We start from the raw sequence: 23,321 nt of genomic DNA, 5'->3' as shown, positions 1-23,321 counted from the left end.
TTTGAAGAAATCAACTGTGGGAGCAATTATTCGGAAATGGAAGACATACAAGACCACTGATAATCTCCCTCGATCTGGGGCTCCACGCAAGATCTCACCCCGTGGGGTCAAAATGATCACAAGAACGGTGAGCAAAAATCCCAGAACCACACAGGGGGACCTAGTGAATGACCTGCAGAGAGCTGGGACCAAAGTAACAAAGCCTACCATCAGTAACACACTACGCCGCCAGGGACTCAAATCCTGCAGTGCCAGACGTGTCCCCCTGCTTAAGCCAGTACATGTCCAGGCCCGTCTGAAGTTTGCTAGAGTGCATTTGGATGATCCAGAAGAGGATTGGGAGAATGTCATATGGTCAGATGAAACCAAAATATAACTTTTTGGTCAAAACTCAACTCGTCGTGTTTGGAGGACAAAGAATGCTGAGTTGCATCCAAAGAACACCATACCTACTGTGAAGCATGGGGGTGGAAACATCATGCTTTGGGGCTGTTTTTCTGCAAAGGGACCAGGACGACTGATCCGTGTAAAGGAAAGAATGAATGGGGCCATGTATCGTGAGATTTTGAGTGAAAACCTCCTTCCATCAGCAAGGGCATTGAAGATGAAACGTGGCTGGGTCTTTCAGCATGACAATGATCCCAAACACACCACCCGGGCAACGAAGGAGTGGCTTCGTAAGAAGCATTTCAAGGTCCTGGAGTGGCCTAGCCAGTCTCCAGATCTCAACCCCATAGAAAATCTTTGGAGGGAGTTGAAAGTCCGTGTTGCCCAGCGACAGCCCCAAAACATCACTGCTCTAGAGGAGATCTGCATGGAGGAATGGGCCAAAATACCAGCAACAGTGTGTGAAAACCTTGTGAAGACTTACAGAAAACATTTGACCTGTGTCATTGCCAACAAAGGGTAAATAACAAAGTATTGAGAAACTTTTGTTATTGACCAAATACTTATTTTCCACCATAATTTGCAAATGAATTCATTAAAAATCCTACAATGTGATTTTCTGGATTTTTTTTCCTCATTTTGTCTGTCATAGTTGATGTGTACCTATGATGAAAATTACAGGCCTCTCTCATCGTTTTAAGTGGGAGAACTTGCACAATTGGTGGCTGACTAAATACTTTTTCCCCCCACTGTATATGCGAGAAGAAAAAAAAACATATGGGGGATTGGAAGTGATGCAGACAATTACATTGATGGAAGATACAATCTATCTGCAATATTAAAGCTGATTTACCCCCTAAAAAAGAAGAAAAGAAGGAGAGTGATTGAGTGCTGCATCAGATGACCTGGCCTCCACAATCACCCGACCTCAACCCAATTGAGATGGTTTGGGATGAGTTGGACCGCTGATTGAAGGAAAAGCAGCAAACAAGTGCTCAGCATATGTAGGAACTCCTTCAAGACTGTTGGAAAAGCATTCCTCATGAAGCTGGTTGAGAGAATGCTAAGACTGTGCAAAGCTGTCATTAAGGCAAAGGGTGGCTACTTTGAAAAATTCTGACATATAAAATATATTTTGATTTGTTTAAAACTTTCTTGGTTACTTCATGATTTCATATGTATTATTTCATAGTTTTGATGTCTTCACTATTATTATACAATGTAGAAAATAGTAAAAAATAAGGAAAAACCCTTGAATGAGTAGGTGTGTCCAAACATTTGACTGGTACTGTATATTGCTCCATTATCTTTTGTAAATACACTGAAAATGTTTTACCATCCTGAAAATTATTGATATTGTCGCTGGGTGGTAAAGGTAAACACCTGTGTTTAATTTATTGAGTTGACTATTCCACCGACTGTTACCCGCTCCACTTAGGTTAAGTAGGAGACTATCTTTTGGAGCTTTTTTCTGTCGGAATGTTTATCCAACTAAACAGAAAGCCTTTAAACCATTTAAGGCGGAAACCAGAATTCTGTTAGGCTTTTCCTGAATAATAATAACCCAGTTCTCTCTCAAGTTATTTGTCTGGGGAGGCTGTGTCTTCTCTTCCTCCTCCTTCTCATCATTGATTGAATGGGGGCCTTTTTTGCATTCTTTCAGCATCAACACCAAAGGTTGGCATTGCATAGCATTCTGGGATGCCCTTTTGTTTCCTAGTCTTTTTACTGGCTGTGAGGATTCGTTCGGTTGATTCATTTGGCTGCTTTTGTATCCTTGTCATTTAACAGTCTTTGTGTTACACAACCATTACCTATTAATTACAACGCAAGAGTGGATTGAAGTTGTTTGCTGTATTTTTTAAATTTTTATGGTTTAAATAAAGTAAGAAGTGACTTATTCAGTAGTGGCTGACCCAGACTGACATTATCCCTGTCTGGCCTCAGTATTAGTAAATACTGTACTGAGTTGCCTCTGGTCTGGCTGTGTTCTAGTTCACATCTCTGTACTGTGCATATCTGATGAAGATAACATTACACTTTTTTTCCCTCAAGGTAGCTACACCAATAAGAAGCTGCCACAGTCCGGCCTGTTATTATACTGCAGAATTGCATATCTCTCAGACATGTTACATTCCAGTTCAAACAAACCTCAGACTGGAATCATTCATAGTGCTGGTGTCTCTTACACCTCTCTCCCCGACCGATGGGTCACTGAAACCAACTGCAGTGGGACGGCTGCTAGTGAAGTGGCCCGCTTTGCCCACAAGCCCTTAACACCACGGCCCTTTTCCTCTCTCTCTTTCCTTTTCGTCTCCACCTGGTCCCTTTATTTAACTCCTTCACTTCCCCTCGGGGGTGAACATTTAGTCATAAGCGACTGCAGCGAAGTGCAGTTCAGCAAAAAGTCTGTGTAATGTATACCCTTTGTGTGGGTGAGTGGGTTGGGAAGGACTGCGGCTGTCCCGCTGTGAGAGCCTTTGTGTGGGACCTTAATGCACACTGTTCATGTGATGACAGATGGAGACCTGGGGCCATAGAGTCAATGCAGCAGGAGAGAGAAGAGATACTGTATGCACAACACTGGAGAACACTTAGCCTCTATACATCCGCCTTTCTGTGGGTATCAGTGGATAGGCCATAGGAGGTTTGGAGAGAATGAGAATATGGTTGGTTCCCATGCTTGAACCTACACTATAAAACCACATTGGCTTGGATAATCAGAGAGCATTCACACTGTATAGTCTGAATACAATTCTCAATTTGGCAGATCTTTGGTTTTCTCGTGCAATCTTATTCTCACTGTTGGTCTTCCGACAACAGATGCCAAAATGTGTATTTCTCAATGTCATCTTCAAATTTTAATTGTCATCTTCAATAAGTCAATAAAATCACTTCCTCAAAATCACAAAACAATGCTGCCGATCCTCTTTTTAATATTGAGTGACTTCCCAACTTTTCCTCAACTTTTTCAGTTGGTGGCACCAGCACATTATTTTGTTATAATTTATGACCTGGCCTCTGTCCCATAATGTGCCTGCATTCCACACAGAACTAGGCATGCCCTTGTGTTCTTACATTGATTTGGATAGATTTAGTGTAAAAGCAGATTTCAAAGTGCAATGTGTTCTTTTCTGCGAAATTCTTGAGAGGGCAGAATAAAAATTAAAAAAACGATACTTGATACCAAAACGATACCACAGCAACAACAACAATGCTTAAACCACATCAGGGGGCCATTTTTTTAGGTTTGGAAAAAATTGGAGAAATGTTGATATTTGTATGTAATTACCCTTTATTTCAGGTGAGCACCAGTCAGAGAGTTGTTTGGCTTGCAGTGTTTCTTTAGCGCAGTTGTGATGTGAGTAAAAAAACTAAAAGTCCACTGGATTGATGCAAATAATCATGATTATGCCAGGTAGGCATAGGCTACTTTGTTAGTTACCTTTTAAATGCTTTTCCATCTACCCGAAGAGAGTTAGGCTATCATTAACATTGCTAAGGGTTACAGAGAGTGTAGACATACAGTGCATTCGGAAAGTATTCAGACCCCTAGACTTTTTCCACATTTTGTTACATTACAGCCTTATTATAAAATTGATTAAATAAATAAAAAATCCTCATCAATCTACACACAATACCCCATATTGACAAAGCGAAAACTGATTTTTAGAAATGTTTTCAAATTTATAAAAAAGAAAAACCAAAATACCTTATTTACATAACTATTCAGACCCTTTGCTATTAGACTCGAAATTATGTTCAGGAGCATCCTGTTTCCATTGATCATCCTTGAGATGTTTCTACAACTTGATTGGAGTCCACCTGTGGTAAATACAATTGATTGGACATGATTTGGAAAGGCACCCACCTGTCTATATAAGGTCCCACAGATGACAATGCATGTCAGATAAAAACCAGGCCATGAGGTCGAAGGAATTGTCCGGATATCTCCGAGACAGGATTGTGTTGAGGCACAGATCTGGGGAAGGGTACCAAAACATTTCTGCAGCATTGAAGGTCCCCAAGAACACAGTGGCCTCCATCATTCTTAAGTGGAAGAAGTTTGGAACCACCAAGACTCTTCCTAGAGCTGGCCGCCTGGCCAAACTGAGCAATCTGGGGAGAAGGGCCTTGGTCAGGGATGTCACTCTGACAGAGCTCCAGAGTTCCTCTGTGGATATGGGAGAACCTTCCAGAAGGACAACCATCTCTGCAGCACTCCACCAATCAGGCCTTTATGGTAGAATGGCCAGACAGAAGCCAGTCCTCAGTAAAATGCCACATGACAGCCTGCTTGGAGTTTGCCAAAAGGCACCTAAAGGACTCTCAGACCATGAGAAACAAGATTCTCTGGTCTGATGAAACCAAGATTGAACTCTTTGGCCTGAATGCCAAGCTTCACGTCTGGAGGAAATCTGGCACCATCCCTAATGTGAAGCATGGTGGTGGCAGCATCATGCTGTGGGAATGTTTTTCAGCGGCAGGGACTGGGAGACTAGTCAGAATCGAGGGAAAGATGAACGGAGCAGAGAGATCATTTGATGAAAACCTGCTCCAGAGCGCTAAGGACCTCAGATTGTGGTGAAGGTTCACCTTCCAACAGGACAACGACCCTAAGCACATAGCCAAGACAATGCAGGAGTGGCTTCGGGACAAGTCTCTGAATGTCCTTGAGTGGCCTAGCCAGAGCCTGGATCTGAACCCGATCGAACATCTCTGGAGAGAACTGAAAATAGCTGTGCAGCGACGCTCCCCATCCATCCTGACAGAGCTTGAGAGGATCTGCAGAGGAGAATGGGAGAAACACCCCAAATACAGGTGTGTCAAGCTTGTAACGTCATACCCAAGAAGACTCGAGGCTGTAATTGCTGCCAATGGTGCTTCAACATAGTACTGATTAAAGGGTCTGAATACTTATGTAAATGTGATATTTCTGTTTATTTTTTATTTATTTTTACTAAAATGTCTAACAACCTGTTTTTTCTTTGTCATAATGGGGTATTGTGTGTAGATTGATGAGGGAAATAACTATTTAATCCATTTTAGAATAAGGCTGTAATGTGACAAAGTGGAAAAAGTCAAGGGGTCTGAATACTTTCCGAATGCACTGTATAGGCCCTACGCACACCGCACACACAGGACTCGACATTCAGGTAAATCGCATTATTGGTTGACATTCACATTATTTTTACATTCTAAAATATGTCCAAATAATGTGGGCATTGTCTGACTAAATACACAACATTCTCCTGACACAAACACACTAATGTAGTCTGTCCAAGTGGTAGCTATCAGAGTAGCCATTTTGAGATGTTGAAGGGTTATTGATGGGTTACTGTATCATGTTTTAAAATGAGAAAGCGACCAAAAACCAGGTTCCCTTTGTAATGGAACGCTTTGTATGGAAAACCAAGTTGAAGCCAACAGTCAATGTTCTTGTTCTTATAATAACCGCGCATGGTTTTACCGCAACAAGGACAACAGACTAGCGCAACACTGAAAATGGCGGGAAACAAACGAAGCGGCTACATCTCATAAAAACTGATTAAATGAAATCGCAGAATAATTATATTGGAGCAGTAGAACTTCAAATCGGCTACCATAACTTCAAAGACTTTTCAAGGACCGAAGACCATAGAGGAAATGTCAGATTTTCAAGGTAGGTTATTCCATGATGACTGAATTACCCATCACAAATATTCAACCAAGACTTTGAACTTTTTAAATACCTGATTTGCGTACCCATTCTTGCCTTAGCATTTACTGGTAGATATCATAACTTGGAACATCTTTCCGTCTTCGGGCCGAGCTGCTCCACTCAACAACCAGCTGTTTAAGAGCTGTGTGCTCTCTCTGGCCAACAGATTATCTGTGTGCAGCGCACGTGATAAATAATCACCATAACAAACAAACAGCTTCGGGAATCCATCCGTTTTTTTTTTTAAATCAGACTGTTTTGGTTGCAGTATGGAACCCTGACTTCCTGTAGGCCTATCACATTTCATTTTGTATCATGTGGGTTGTTCCTTTCTGAAGAAAAGATAGTCATGCTTAAGTCATTTCAAATGGATTCAATGGGCATCTAGGCAAACATGATTAAAAAAAGTTTGTTCCTCTATGTTTTTAATGACCTAGCTGTGCTATCTATAGTTGAAATATGAATATTGTTTTTGGCCCAATGTGTTGGTGCTGAGAACGCTGGCCAACATAATTAGTAGCTGAGCCTCTGTATAGTAACAGCGAGAGATTGATGGATGAAAGGTAGATCATTTATCATTTTTGTACAATGCAATTATTTCATTGAATATATAGGGGGACAGAAACACTTTATTTTTGCAGTATCTTACAACCCCCTAATGACCTGGTATTTGGACTCCCGAGTGGCGCAGGGGTCTAAGGCACTGCATCGCTGTGCCACTAGAGATCCTGGTTCGAGTCCAGGCTCTGTCGCAGCCGGCCGTGACCGGGAGACCCATGGGCGGCGCACAATTGGTCCAGCGTCGTCCAAGGTAGGGGAGGGTTTGGCCGGCAGGGATGTGGGTTCGTTTCCCACGGGGGCCAGTATAAAAAATAATAAAAAATAAAAAAACATGTATGCATTCACTAACTGTAAGTCGCTCTGGATAAGAGCGTCTGCTAAATGACTAAAATGTTATGTAAATGTATTTACATGTTTTTTGTGTTGTTTTTTTGTGTTGTTTTTTTTACATATCACCATGCACATTCACTTTTTGTATTCTTTCGAGCATGTATTCAATTAATTATGTTATTTTTGCATCTCGGGTCTCTTTGGGTTATTCCTTTTCATGGTTTTGAGTGCGAGTTCTTTTTTAACTTTACAGATATTTTCTCTCCCACGCACCGGCCGCCTTAACATGGTATTACCTGGTATTTACATGGTAAATTCCATGGACCCTCTCCAGAATATACAGTTATAAACGGTATGAATCTTTCTGGTTAATACTGAAGTCAAAGGCCAGGATAATAACCTGATGATTGGATTGATATGAATCTGAATCAAGGCCATTAATTCCTTAATTCATCAATTTACAGAGGGAATGTCCCCACTCCAGACATCCTCATCATCAACACCTGCGGTGGTGTTTAAATCTCTCCTGGTTGGTTTTCATCTGGATTTGCTCCATAATCCTCTTTGATGTTGGCCCTAATGCAGTGTGGAGGCTACTGCCTCCCTCTACTCACACCACCAGTGCCACCAAAGAATAGGCCTATCCTATCAACAGGACAGCAGCAGAGAAGAGCAGAGGCTTCCCCTGAATGGATTCCCCAGCCCAGTCAGTGTAGCACAGCTCTGACAATAGGCCACACAGCAGCCTGTCACCCTACCAGGCTGGATCCTACCTGCAAGACTGGGGGATTACAGAGAGGGGAGGGGAAGAGAGGAGAGGGGGGCCGGGGACATTGTCTGAGCCATCTGTAGCAGTGTTGGGTTTCATCCCCAGCTGGATCTGTGGATGAGGGGCTTGTGTTGTGTTGTATTGTTGCAGATATTTGAGTGTGTTGAGAGACAGAAAGTAAGTGAACCACTTCTGTCAATTGATCATCAAGAAGGCCTTGTCCTGTGGATACATTTTGCAGCTTAGTCCCGTATCATCCATATCAAGGGATCGACTGCCAAATTAGCCAGGCACTGCGTTGGCATGAGGGTTGTGCCTGTTTGGTTTTGAGGAACACTCACTGGCGCTCATTAAAGATTTTATACAAACCCATTCATGGCCCCCAGGGAGCTGTAAAGATGGAACGATTCACATGCACAAATTAGGCTACTTTTCTTTTTTGTTATACGCTCTTATACACCTAGTACTGAGGGACTGGGAGGGAGTAAAACAAAGATTAAATTAATCACACCAACCAACCTCCCCTTTTCCTTCCATTGCATTTCCCCCAACACCTCCACATCCGCAGCCCTCTACAAGGCTTTTAACTAGTTTTGTTTAATTACAGGCAGTTTGAGGGTGTAAATGACTGCTGCTGACCCAATTCAGGGTGGAAACTGGGGCACAGAAAATGTTTTTCACCCTCACTTACTTGCCTGTATTGATTTTGCCTGGCTGTGTGGACCCTGGTCGGCATGAATAAATTAACAGAGCTTAGCCACTTTGACTCACGACAGGCGCAGCAATAGCTGCTGCGTCTAAATCGCATAACTGTTTTCCCTCCCAATTTAATCTGCAAGCAAAATAGAATAATTGAAAAACTCATTCATTTCAGTTTGACCGGACGAGCTATAAACTTGAGAGTCATTATGGAACTAAATGAGAAGCCCAGTATTAGTTTAAAGCCTGATAGGCTCCGGCTGGACTGTAATTGACAAGATAAAGGTAATAGCAGCACATGTGAAGTAGCTGTTTCACCGCAACTCAAAGCAGAGCCTTGAGAGATGCACTCATGACTATGTTGAGTAGCACTCAGGACTATGTTGAGTAGCAGTCATGACTGCTGTATGTTGAGTAGCAGTCATGACTGTTGAGTAGTAGTCATGACTGTTGAGTAGCAGCCGTGACTATGTTGTGAGGTAGCTGGAGAATGCACTCTCTTGGTTGTGCTGTGGTCTCTTGTCCTCTCCCCTCCCCACCGCTCTGTGGCTACTGGCTATGCCTCCTGTCTCTGTGGCTGGCTTTGACAAATAGAGTTCCATTCCTGAGTTCCATTCCTGAATGAACTCTGGAACTCTCATACTGAGCCAATGGCGGTCTTCGCGGTTCCGTCATGGCTCTCTCGCACAGTTCCTCGACCCCTGGAATAATCCGGCATGATCCACCAACGGTATGCGCCGGCAGCGGTGGGCAGCAAAATAACACAGACATCTGAAGCCCTTAGCCTCAGAGGAATGCTAAACCATGTGCGCGAGCTCCCAACACAGAGGGCAATACTGTTGGGAATCAAGTTTAACCATACTTTAGCCCTTTCACTGTTTCTCTCTCATACTCCGTTGAATATTATATTGTAACCTGAGAACCTGTGCTTGGTGTGTCCATGATGACCATGTGTCTCTATCCCATTCCAATGACTGATCTACCGCAGGCCAAGGCTCATGTCCACACCACACCTGAGTGTGTTCGGGTGTCAATGGGCCGGATGGAAGCCAGGGTGGCGGTTATTGATTAGTCTAAACCAAGCAGATGGCATGGCTGACTCTGGCATGCCCAAGGCTTAAAGGGCCTCTCCCCAACCTCGTCCCCGAGCTATCGAGGAGGAACACATTTTCCACTAGGGAAAAAATTGAACACCACAGCAGCCTGGACTCGTTTGTCGCTTGGTAACATCTTGTGGCAGGCAGGGAAGGGGAGGGAATGTTAAATGTGACATGAAAATGACGTTCTTTCATATGAGGGGTTTTGGTTTGGATGACAAAACTCCTTTTCACTTCTGTTTTTCACTGTCACCGTATTGTATAGGCTCTGCAGTGGACCAGCTCTGAAGACACCACACACACACACACACACACACACAAATTTATTCTTAATGTAAGACAACAACAGCATTCTCTCAGTCCATTAAACGTTGTTATCCTTCACTTCTCCTCCCACTGTTCTGTTGTAAATTGATGATTAGCTTTTCCAGCGCCTGTGGTTCTGGTATGCGTCCTAAATGGCACCCTATTCCCTTTATACTGCACTACTAAAAGTAGTGGACTGCAGTATATAGGGAATAGGGTGTCATTTGGGACGCAACCATTGTGAAATTGTGTTGTGTTAGTGCCACTGTGCTCACGGGCCATGGCTCGCACTGCTTTCTGACGGGATGAATGGCTTAGTGCTAAAACAAACAAACAGTGTTGGCGTTCCTATAACCAGAGGTATCAGATTATGATAGCTGGGGGTACTGGAACATCTCTGATGCTGTTTACAACGCTGGCTGCCTGGCCTTCATTTTGGTTGCGTCCCCAAATTGCACCCTATTCCCTTTACAGTGCAATACTTTTGAACAGAGCCCATAGGGCAGTCTGGTCAAAAGTAGTGCATTGTATAGGGAATAGGGTGCCATTTGGAACGTGTTATTTTCCTCCGTCACCTAACCATTGATGGGTTAACTGAACAGCATGTTGGGTTATGTAATGTTATAGGAACTGTGCACCACACACTCTTTATCCTGCTTGACCCAAATACAGTACAGATTTAGGTATACATACTTTCCTCTGTTTACTGAGTAAACATTGTGTTTTCAAAATGCATTTTCAAATTCTGTGTTTTGATGTAATTGAATAGGGCTGTGACTGTAATTGAATAACCGTGAAACTGACGGTTATGGATGGGAAACTGTTGAGCGTGAAAAACCTAGCAGCATTGCAGTTTTGAAACAAACCGGTGCGCCTGGCACCTACTACCATTCCCCATTGAAAGGCACTTAAATATTTTGTCTTGCCCATTCACCTCCTGAATTGCACACATACACAATCCATATCGCAATTGTCTCAAGGCTTAAAAATCCTTCTTTAACCTGTCTCCTCCCCTTCATCTACACTGATTGAAGTGGATTTAAAAAGTGACATCAATAAGGGATCATAGCTTTCACCTGGGTTCACCTGGCCAGTCTATGTCATGGAAAGAGCAGGTGTCCTTAATGTTTTGTACACTCAGTGTATGTGAAAACAATGCATTTCTACGTTTTGTAGAACAAAATATAAAGTTCTACCTGATGACATCATCAAAACACTATGAGATTCGCGGTGATGTGGCGAGCAAGAAAATACCCTCCCTTGGGATAGAAACTCGTTGCAGGTTTTGATGTCACAGATAAATAATGTTTTTATATTTTTAACCACAGATCATAGAAACGTGCTGTTTTCACATATGTAGACACTGGTTTGGTGCTGGGGATAATGCATATGAGGTTGAAAAGTAGTGGAATTGCCCTTTAACCATTACGGGGATGAAACTAATATCTGACCCTGTATCAGTGGTTATGTGAGTGATGCTGTGCTGTGTAGCAGTGCAGCGTAGCCCTTATGTCCTTCCACTATACCAGCCCCTCTCCAAGTCTCTGTCCTCGTATTCCTACCATACCCCATCCAACTCATCCAGACCACTGGAAGCTAACCAGTCTGTTGTACGACACACGCCTGACCACCCCTCTCACTTGACTAATGTGTTCACCTGCCCCTTTCTTATGTCTTCCACATAAAGGCTTTCTACCCTTCCAACCATCCTCTCTTTCTCCCCCTCCTCTATTTCTCCCCCTCCTCTATTTCTCCCCATCCTCTCTTTCTCCCCATCCTCTCTTCTCCCCCTCCTCTATTTCTATTCTGTCAACCATCCTCTCTTTCGCCTCCTCTGTTTCTCCCCCCTCCTCTCTTTCTGCCAAACATCCAACCATCGACCAAGTCATTCAGCTACGACTGATTCCTACAATACTGTATCTCTCTCTCCAGTCTCCACCACTGGTTCTTCTGCTTGTCTGTGTCTGGCCCCAGGCTTGATTTGTATGGATGAAATATCTCATGACCCCAGATGACTCACTCGGGCTCCCAAGTGGCGCAGCGGTCTAAGGCACTGCATCTCAGTGCTTGAGGCGTCACTACAGACCCCCTGGTTCGATTCCAGGCTGTATCACAACCGGCCGTGATTGGGAGTCCCATAGGAGTTCCGTAGGCCGTCATTGTAAATAAGAATTTGTTCTTAACTGACTTGCCTAGTTAAATAAAGGTTAAATAAAAATAAATGACTGAGTGTCTTTATACAGTTAGCATGGTGGTTTCTGGGCCTGTTCTCATATTGTTGTGAGCTTGGGATGGTTGCTTCACTTGCTTCTTGTGCTGAATCTAAATCACAGATTGGGATATTGTAGTCAGATGCTGGCTGACTGAGTTGATAATAAGGTATGCTCCACTGGCTTGTTTGTGTAGCACATGCCATCTGGGTCTTGAGTGTGTGTAACTGTGTGCGTGTATACTCTGGCTACTGTCTCCTTTGTAGGGACTTCCTCTGCCCTGGCTGTGCTCTGAGGCGAGCATTGTCTGTCCGTGTGTGTGTGTGCGTGTGCCCTGTGTACTGAACCCTAACACACATCTGAAGACCAGACGTGTGTCCGGTTCTCCTACTGTGCCCTCTTCCTTCTGTAGCTCTGCAGTGACCAGAGACTCAGCATTTCATACACTCACTGCTCTCATAATGCTCAATACTCTACTCGTACACTCACTGCACTGTGATGCTTAGTTTGCACTAGTTAGCTTTTATTGAGGCCAAATTGTCTAAATAAGCAATCTATAATGATTAAACAAATAGAAATTGTCTGTCGCTAATAATGGTGATGTTGACGCTCAGAGAGAAATGCCTGATTCATCCCATCCTTTACCCCTCCAGTCTTAGAGCTGATGAGCTTTAATCATGAGTGTGTGTGTCTGTGACTGTGTCGATACCACTTCCCTCTCTGCTTCCTATACAGAATACATGTTCACTGGGGCTAGCTGAGGCGTAGTAGGGGATATATATCCTTGACCCATTACCACAGGCATCAAAAGTGACAAGTTAGTCTGATCTTTATTGGAAGCGCTTTTTGTTGGTGTGATAATGAGATGCAAATGGCTATAGTTGAAAGGGAATCCTAACCTCCGGGCTCCAGCTCCATTTTGTCCTGAGAAGTCAATCCATCTCCCTTTATCCCTCCCTCTCTCTCCCTCCATCCATTTATTCATCCCTCCCTCGGTTCTACTTCCCCTCTATCTCCCTCTCTTCCTCTGCTCTTGCTCCTCTGTCTCTTCCCCCCTCGTTCTGTCCCCTCCCTCCCTCCCTCTATGAACCATAGGGCTGAGGGTGCTAATCAGATGAGGCAGTGATGCGGTCCTAGGTGCCCAGCGGGGAGGACGCCAGCCAGCTTTGACTTGCTGTTATACTGCCAGCTAGTGCCGTGAACACACACACCAAGCTGTGGTGTTTTTGTGTGTTTTTCTCATTCTGAAGTGGTGTTGGTTGCGTGCGGTTGTCAGGGCTTTTCAAAATGGCTAATCGGTGTGCATCTGTTTATATGTAATGAGCAACGTAACTGCCTGACAATATTTCAGAGGCTACTGTCATGCAACAATCCAGCAGATTCACAAAAGACAACCATATGGTCTTCATGGCTCAATGCATATTGAAATATGTTAGCCAATCCCCTAACACCACCCTGTGAGGGACAAGTTGAGGTATAAATATTTTCATATTTTTTGCAGAAGTGATGGGCACAGCAGCTGTCGAGCATCATATTTTATAAAGTAGAGTGTTATAATAATCCATATTAACAAAGTGATATCATGCCACTTCAGTTGAGAACATAGCTTCCACACAGATATTGTCTGCATCATAGGGAATGAGATGGCTGTAGTGCAGACACTAGTGGGAGAAAAGATGCAGCTCTTCAGAAGTAGTGTTTCATCTTCCCTAAGGAAAGAAATAGTGAAAGTGTACAGCCTTACTATTAAATAGTCATTGAAAAACCATTCTATTCGACCCAGACACGCAGTCTCCACACAATATTCCCACACTCTCACACACACACTCCCTTCTCACAGCATATATCCCATCCTGACCATTAACATCAGTCCTCTCATGTGCGTTTAGCTCACCTCCCATTTCCTTCCTCCCTGGTTCAGTCCAGGGCTTTTGTGTTTGGAGATTAGAGTCGAGTGCTAGTGAATCACTTTATATTAGACTGACAGCAGACGGAAACAGAGAATGGGGGGAGAGAGTAGGATGATATGCATGAGGTCTGACAGGCACTTATCTCTCCTCCTTTCCCTCTCTCTTCATCCTCTTCTCCTTCTCCCCTCTACACTCCCTTGTTAGTTGTAACCCCACTGGTGTCTGGGTGTACAGACAGGGGCTTGAGCTGGATGCTGTTTGTGTGTCTGCTCTAAGATCCATGGAGTACCTAGTAGCCTACTGTCTGTTTGCTTTAGGGCTGTCCCCGACTGAAACAAATCTTGGTCGACTGAGAGCCTTCTGTTCTTTTGACCAATCGATTGGTTGAAATAAAAAAACGTGTATTTCTCCATATGTAGACACACCTTATATGTTTTAATCAAATCAACTATATGCACTGAGCTTGTCTGATGCTTTAAGTAGGCTTGGTTGGTATCCAGATTGCCATACCTTCATACCGGGATATTCGGTAATACTGGCACTGAACACAAGGGGCACTGTTTTCAAACCCCACTGATACTTTGTAATCCGAAGGTTAGCAATGCTAACAAGTACTAGTAAAATCCCGTAGAGAATGCTATCTAAATGCTAATGCGCGCATTGCGAACATTTTGTACAGTTTCTGACCTAAAATATACAAGTATACAAGTAACTCAAAAATGTGACGCACAGTTTGCTGAATGCACAAAACAAATATTAGCCAGCAAGGCTCTTGATCCAGGAGGGGATTCTCTACTGTTATCAAGCGAATGCTTGATTTTGGAAGAAGCTAACCACTTAGCCAAATAGCTAACTAGCTACTAAATTAGCAAACAAAATGCACAACTGCTGAGCATTTAGCACATTTTAGAGAGTCAACTTAATAGATATAAAAATCTAGCTAGGTAGGTAGCCTAGTAGTTAGTGTTGGGCCAGTAACTCAAAGGTTGCTGGTTCAAATCACCGAGCCGACAAGGCTCTGTCGATGTGCCCTTGAGCAAGGCTTTGCTCTGGATAAGAGCATCTGCTAAATAACTAAAATGTAAATGTATAAAAAAACCTCAAATAAATATTTTTGACGGTATACCGCCTAGCTTTAAGCACACTGTTTGATTAAATAATTAAGACATACAAATGACTCGAGGGAGCCAGGGATCAAGATAACCAGAATAAAAAACCTGTTCCCTACCCACCTCCTCCCGCTGCAGCAGATTCTGCCCTTACGCTCCTGAAGTTGCCGGTAATAGGCTACACATGTGGTTCCCAACCAGGGGTACAAGGACCCCCTGTGGTTACTTGGCCTATCCACAGGGGGTACTTGAGAAGACTCATGAGACCCGAAGCCTACTGGTAAAATGCACATGAGGGGGGTACTTTAGGGGTACTCCAGGCATAACAAAATTCAGTTGGTGAAAAAGTTTGGGAACCATTGGGTTACACAATAGGCCTTGTAACTATATTTGAGAAGGCCAAGTAAAACGCGTGAGAAAGCTGCCGTATGTACCGGTAAGCAAGTCTTAGGCTACAATTAGGCTCATTTGCACGTGCCGTCTGCCAAGAAATCTAGTGAATACACAGTTAAATGAAAGGGGATTTTTGGCATTATATGTTAATAGTAATAAACCATACAATTCGGGAAAACACATTTGTTATAAAATGTTGCACCATTGTTCTTACATAATATAACCATATACAATTTCAGTAGCACATATGTCTTAGAGTGATGGACTGTGCCATCCCCGCAGCCTCCGCAATGGATTAGGGTGTCTCGTGTGCCATGAAAAAAATCTATATGTTTGCGACTGCTCGACCAACAGCCTATCGACCAAACAAACCAGTCGACTAAATTGTGTCAGCCCTAGGCTGCTTGACCACATCCTGACTTCCCTCAAACATTAAGTAAAACATAGCGAAGAGGAAAATGCTTCAAGTCAGTGTGACATTTCTTAAAGTCGCAAAGGGAAAATTAAACTTCAAAGGTCAACCTCACACTCTCTTACGAAGGCTTTCATCATCCTCATAAGGTAGCGCTCCACAAAGATTACTCACAGGCAGAATATCTATTTTTTGGGGAGTTTTTATATTACAAGTGTGTGGGATATTTATTTTCTCCTAGCCGTGATTTCTTGGCTGAAGCTGAGAGCGAGACCTCCCCCTTCCTGGAAGCAGTGGTGGTGACAGCTAAACAAGGCAGCTGTCATCTCTGTTACTCTGTCACTCAGACAATGGGGCTTAGGGAAAGATAGAGGGGGGAGGGGGGAGAGTGGGGGCAGTTCATCACATGCCCAGTCAGTGGCCCCTTGCTCACTTGTGTCAGCTGTACACGTGTGTGTGTGTGCGCTCAGGGTCAGGTGTCTATGTGGTCTGTCTCGGAATACTGGTGTAAGCTTGCATGAACACATGTGTTTTGTTTTCCTCTCTGAATGCTGGGTATTTACACTCATTTGATATCCTGTGTGCATGTATGTGTGTGTTCGCCCACAAATGTGTGTGTGTGTGTTCATACACGTGCAGTGGGAAGAGCAGGTGATGGATGTAATTTGACTCGGAGAGCTTGAAGTGCGGGTGGAGTAGGTGGTCACTCACTCCTCCCCTCTCCCCAGAGGGAGGGATGGAGGGAGGTGGTGAACAAAGACAGTCTGATGCAGCACGCTTCATATAACCTCTACACTGCCTCTACCCTCCCTCCCACACAAAGAAACCTTACCTGAGAATACCAGGCCTCTTTTTCCTCTCTCTTTCTCTCTCTCTCTCTCTCTCTTCTCATCTCATTATCCTCACCCATCCCTTTTTTCTCTCCTCTCCATCTGTCCCTCTGTATCCTCGTCTTCCACTCCTCCCTCTGTCCTCTCCTCTCAGCTGGGTGTAAGGAGGCATAGGCATCTGTGTGTTCTCAGTTTGCCGTTGACATGCAGTACTTCTTAAAGCTACAGTAGCGCACCATCACTTTTCAGGGTCAAAATTACATTTACATTTACATTTTAGTCATTTAGCAGACGCTCTTATCCAGAGCGACTTACAGTTAGCACATACATTATTTTATCGAACCCACAACCCTGGCGTTGCAAACGCCATGCTCTACCAACTGAGCTACATCCCCTGCCGGCCATTCCCTCCCCTACCCTGGACGACGCTGGGCCAATTGTGCGCCGCCCCATGGGTCTCCCGGTCGCGGCCGGCTACGACAGAGCCTGGATTCGAACCAGGATCTCTAGTGGCACAGCTAGCACTGCGATGCAGTGCCTTAGACCACTGCGCCACTCGGGAGACAAATACAAAGTGAATGAGGGAGAGAGAGAACACAGGCATTCCGCTCAGCTTTTGCTGTCTGTCTGTTTCGGATGCTGTGAACTTCATGATAACATATCAGAGAACCCTAACCCCCCCCCCCCCCCCCCCCCCACACACACACACACACACACAGCCCTCCACACCCCAGCCAGTCCACAGAGAGAGGCAGTAGGCAGGCATATTAGGCCTGAGACTGAGAATGAGGTGAAGTGGGATTGCTTTGCATTGGACTCGCTCTGACCTATATTCCCCTTTAATCTGAGTCATGTATGATTTCCTCTGCCTGCCCTAGTCATTAAGCAGGCTGTCACCATTTCACTGTTTTCACTGCTTTCATGGCTTTATTTCAGCAATATGGGACCTCTGATCTAGTCAACAAAGATGAGATATAACACTGCCATTACTGTTTATGTTTGTCATGATGATATGCAGATGTTAAACAATCCGTTTAGTTTTTTACTTTCACTCTTTTCATTTATGAGCTGAATAAATCACTCGCTACTCTGTTGATTACAATCAGGCTATGTGGTTTATTGCAGAGATTGAGTGCGTGTATGTATGTGTGTGTGTGTGTGTGTGTGTGTGTGTGTGTGTGTCATCTTCCTTGTCAAGATGCGGCATACCATACGCAGTAAACACCCTGTTCATGTTTTAGGCTGACAGTGCATTACGTAAAGTGCGATTTATGCGATGTCGTTCAGGCCTAGACGCGTTTCTCAGAGCCAAGGGAGCTCTTTCTTTACAATAGGCTTTAGTTAGTGCTAATCAAGCACTAGGAGAGATCTGCATGCTAAAGCAGCCACAGCAGAACACCCAGTTCCTCTCAGACTTCCCTTTTAATGAGCAGAAAGAGAAGGGGTTCTGAAGGGTCTCACAGGATGCTGCTGAAAGGTATTGGACACACACACACACACACACGTTAGCATGCACATGTACACAAACACACACACACACACAATTAGCACCTCTCTAAGAGCACGCTGCTCTCCGGGGCACCGTTCAAGCTCATAATCTTGCCTTTTATGAATACATTCAGACCAGAGTGAACAAAGCACCAACCAAGCAGAATTTCTGTCTTACTACTTGTGAGGTCTTGCATGATTTACTTGCATTGACATTTGTAGGAGTAAGCCTATTGTATGGCTTATATTTGTATTCATCTAACATTATGGATCCCGGGATGATGTTCTTTTGCTCACAGTTATTTGTAGTAATTACATTTTATTCCTTTATATTCTGTGCGTGCCCTTGCCACCTCAGAGAAGCTATACACTTATATTTTATGAAAGCTCATTTTGAAGCGTTGTGATTCGAGGGAAGGCTATTGTTGCCAGCGAGCGCTTGTTTCCCCGAGCCTGCTCATCACTGTTATCTCGACATACAAAGGCATCGAAAGGACAACTGGAAATGGAAAAGGTGAAATGAAAGCCGTTCCTCGTGAGCGATTTCGCCAGTCTAGCTTTCATTGGCCAGTCTTTCCTTCTCTTTAGCAGACACAGAGAGAGAGCCTATATATATCTCTGTAGCTGAGCGGATGCAGCGTGGCGCAATGTGGGTCTTCTCGCTTCACGGCCGTATCGTCTGGATGCTGTGAGGCAGGCGTGTGTTTGTTTGTTTGCTGTGAGGCAGGTGTGTGTGTGTGTGTGTGCATATACTCTATGCTGTGAGGCAGGCGTCTGCTGCCTCCTCTCATGCTGTCAGCCCCTGTTGAGTCCTCCTGCTTTAAAATGCATAGCGGCCTCTTCCAGGGTTGAATCTCATCCCCAGGAAATCACCTTTATGAGAGAGAGCAGAGAGCTGAAGCGCATCGACATTTCTTTAATCCCTGTCTCAGTGTTAGAGCACTCTGTCAGATGACCAGGCTTGGCCCAAAGCTTCGTGCCCCATGTCTCACTGGACTGTGGTGCGCGTATACACACACACATGCACACACATACATTTCTCTGCCCCAAAGCTGCTTAGTGTGTTTGGAGGGGCTGAGGGTTGTAGGCATGTGTACTTAACCACAGGGGCTGAGTCATTGCCTTGTGTCAATAACACAGTGGAAAAGTATGTTAGGAGTGGGTATTTTAAGACTCATGCCTGTTCTACACATTGAAAAGAATGTCCAACTGTAATGTTTCCCTAGAACTGGGACATAATGGGTTGGGACCCATTCAAACAACATGGTTAATTCTGGGTTACTCTGTCATGTTTATTTGCATAGCTAGAATAGAGAGTATTTTGGCCATGGTCGAGTCCAGAAAATTGCACAGTAAAGTAATATAAAGACGGTCTTAGACTTGGACAGACAGATGCTGTCTTTGTTTCCGATTGGCAGAAATAATAATAATGTACGGCAGAAATAATGCTGTTTCTCTACCCATGTCCAAGCCACAATGGCATGCCTGTACCAACTACCAGCCCTATGCCAGAGAACATTAAGGATCTGTTGAGAACTTTCTAAAGATAATTTTGATATTCTAACTCTGACAGCCGAGTTCCCATTATGAAACGCAACTGTTTCATGGTTATGAAGTCAAACCCAAGCAGATGGCTGTGGTTTGAGATGTAAATTCTGCAGAGCGCCAGAGTATAAATAAAGCAGGACTTAACCATCCTCAACTCGTAGCCTTGCACATAGCGAAGGAATAGAAAAAGGAGTAGAGGGAATGAGAGGAGGGATGGATAAGAGGAGGGGAAAAACGAGGGATGTCACCTTCCATTTTGAATATCACTTACTGCTGATGAATTGTTTTGCAACTTCCTGCAACTCAAGTGCGGTCCCGTTCTCTCCATTATTTATTAACCTGATTACATTACATTAGATTGCAGTATGTGTGGATTGGAGTAGGACTCCAACCACAACACATCTGAATAATGCAAAATGCATGCTTGCTCATTTCTGGCAGCAGGGTCAATGGACCACCCGTGTCTGTGGCAATGAATTAGCATATTAATGATGTGTTGAGTAATTGATGACGGAGGAGTGGATTACGAGTGTGATTCGTTGTCGGAACACAAATCGGAGAGAAAGGGGGTGAGGCCGGCTGTTAAAAGCACTTTTATGGAGCCTTTGAACACTATTTGCACAGTCGACTGCAGGTTGTTTTTCTAGTTCTTTTGGCAGATACTCTCTGTACTAAGAACCTGCTATGTATGTTTCATTGTCTTCTCTGAATATTCTGTCTGGTTCATGCAACACAACTGTTTTAATATCCTTTCAAACGTTGTTGTTATGCCTGCCACACTCAATCGGTAGCTACTTACCTTTTACATCTTGCATGGTATGAACACATGACACCAAGGTCTGTGTAATACCTAGCTAGTTGAAAACCTGGAATTGCTTGATAAATTCAGTACAACCTGTGAAACCCAGTGCCTTTGAACACAACATAACAAACCCCACCAAAGCCTGTTTGAACCAGTGGTCTGCATCATGTTTCTATAAGGAGCTTAGAGGGAGACCGACAAACCAACTGTAGGATCACTTGACAGGCCTAGACTCCAAATGGCAGCCTAAAGGACATGTAAGCCTAATTCACACAAACACTCTTTGTACTGATCTGCCTGCCTTTCCCAATCCACCCTTGGCAGAACACTGACTACACAGTCAGTCTTCTCTCTGGCTTTGGGGGACTGCCGTAGGATTAGGGCAAGGTGAGAGACTCAGGAGCGGCTGATCCTTACGGAGTCGCACGTAGCCCATGGGTAGATTACTGGACGTCAGTGCAACTAAGTCTCTACCTAGGCTCAGGAATGGAGCGTAGTTACCTACTTCCCGTTTGGACATAAAAGTCATTACATCTCAAGTCTGAAGAAGATAGTGTAATATAAGTTAATGGATCTCAGTCATAGTTCAGTCCATGACTTTTATTTCAGTTTGTGACTTTTATCCCAGTTCCTGAATTCCTCTGTGTCTCTTTTTTTCAGTTTCCTGCAGTCTTTACGTAATGTCTAAGTTAGTGCAGCATGATCGAGGCTGCCTGGTCAGAAATAGGAACAGCCGTTTGCCCACGAGTAGATGTGTGTCACAGCGGAGCAGAGCACAGCTTGTGGTGACTGAACTCCTGCTTCAGACCAAGCCGACTGGAAACATGGGGGCCCTGCCCCTGCGTGACAGGTTCACCACTATGAGGCTATGAGACCACGGCTGTGTGTGTGTGTGTTTATGTACACATTTCATATCTGTGTATCTGTGGTTTTGTTATATTTGTTTTTTATGCCCCAGTTCATCTTTTTATTACACTGTGGTGGGTGTGTGTGTGTGTGTGTGTGTGTGTGTGTGTGTGTGTGCGCTGTCCTGTTTGTCCTGCCTTTAAGGCGGCACTTCCTCCACTCCCCTGGAGAGGAAATAAAAACTATATTCTCTGCTGAGTGAACACCTTTCAAGTGCCAACATTTCTGGAAAAGATCCATGCCAGTTAGCAGACAGACAACAGCTGGGGAATGGATTACCAGGAAGTGATTCAGCTCTGTCAAAACTCTACTTCAAGCTGCATCCTTTAGTACACTGCAGCTGGAAAACTCTACTTGTATAATTCATGCATTGGACTTGGTGTGTTTAACCCCCCTTTTAATTACAAAGTCAAATTGAACACGTGAAACAAATGCTTCAAATAAGTGTTTTGTGATTGAGTTAAGGATAACATGGGAACTGAGTCCAAATATGAAAATGCAGTGTGGACTACACTAGGTTTTCACAGATAGGATACTGTCCACGCTGTGATTTAATTGGTAGAACTGATGTGGCATTCCCTCGGAGAGGGACAGATTTAGGTTTCGTTCTCCCCAGGGTCTTGATGTGCCCCAGGAGTTCAGTCTGGATGTGTTGTCAGTTATTCTTTGATTTACCATGTGGTTCAAGAGTTAGCACGGTGCAAGTGAAGTGTGTTTGAAGTTAGTTGTATTTAATGTAGCGGAACCTCCCAATTTGAGTTCCACTGACTTTGCAGCCAGGTCAGTTACACAAGATTGCCCTGTGCCCCATGAAATGAAACCCTCTCCAAAACCCTTGCCTGACTCGAGTCTTCCTCATTTCCATGCCGTAGTACAAACCCTATTAGATGTGTTTACCCCTGAGTGTGTCAGTGTGTGGCAGCTTGGATAATTCTCTGAGTGCTGATATCATGTCCTGTTTCTCAGAACCACAGTGAATGGCATCTGTCGACACTCCTCACTACTAACCCAGCTATTAGATGCTGTTAGAGCAAAGTGCTCTGTGCTGATCGACTGAGATGTTACTCTCTCTTTCTCTCTCTTGCTCGCTTGTTCACTCCCTCTCTCGTTTTTTCTTTCAATTCAATTCAATTTAAGGGCTTTATTGGCATGGGAAACGTATGTTAACATTGCCAAAGCAAGTGAAGTAGATAGTAAACAAAAGTGAAATAAACAATAAATATTAACAGTAAACATTACACTTATAAGTTCCAAAAGAATAAAGACATTTCAAATGTCATATTATGTATATATACAGTGTTGTAACAATATGCAAATAGTTAAAGTACAAATGGGAAAATAAATAAACATAAATATGGGTTGTATTTACAATGGTGTTTGTTCTTCACTGGTTGCCCTTTTCTTGTGGCAACAGGTCACAAATATTGCAGCTGTGATGGCACACTGTGGTTTTTCACCCAGTAGATAAGGGAGTTTATCAAAATTGGGTTTGTTTTCGAATTCTTTGTGGATCGCTGTAATCTGAGGGAAATATGTGTCTCTAATAAGGTCATACATTTGGCAGGAGGTTAGGAAGTGCAGCTCAGTTTTCACCTCATTTTGTGGGCAGTGTGCACAGCCTGTCTTCTCTTGAGAGCCAGGTCTGCCTACGGCAGCCTTTCTCAATAGCAAGGCTATGCTCACTGAGTCTTACATAGTCAAAGCTTTCCTTAAGTTTGGGTCAGTCACAGTGGTCAGGTATTCTGCCACTGTGTACTCTCTGTTTAGGGCCAAATAGCATTCTAGGCTTACTCAATCTACCAGCAGCCAGCAGGCTATTCACTTCTCTCTTTCTCTATGCCCAGAGAACACTAGAAACAAATC

At 43.9% G+C, this 23,321-nt stretch overlaps 1 protein-coding gene across 1 annotated transcript in view; it reads left to right on the top strand.

Moving 5' to 3' along the window:
* Window positions 1–23,321, top strand: part of dock4b (dedicator of cytokinesis 4b) — a 137,517-nt gene that overhangs the window by 16,158 nt on the left and 98,038 nt on the right. The gene's annotated exons all lie outside the window — the stretch shown is intronic.

Source organism: Coregonus lavaretus (genome assembly GCF_964263955.1).
Source record: "Coregonus lavaretus genome assembly, chromosome: 13".
In the NCBI taxonomy this organism is placed as follows: Eukaryota; Metazoa; Chordata; class Actinopteri; order Salmoniformes; family Salmonidae; genus Coregonus; species Coregonus lavaretus.
This window is presented reverse-complemented; position numbering and strand designations above follow the sequence as displayed.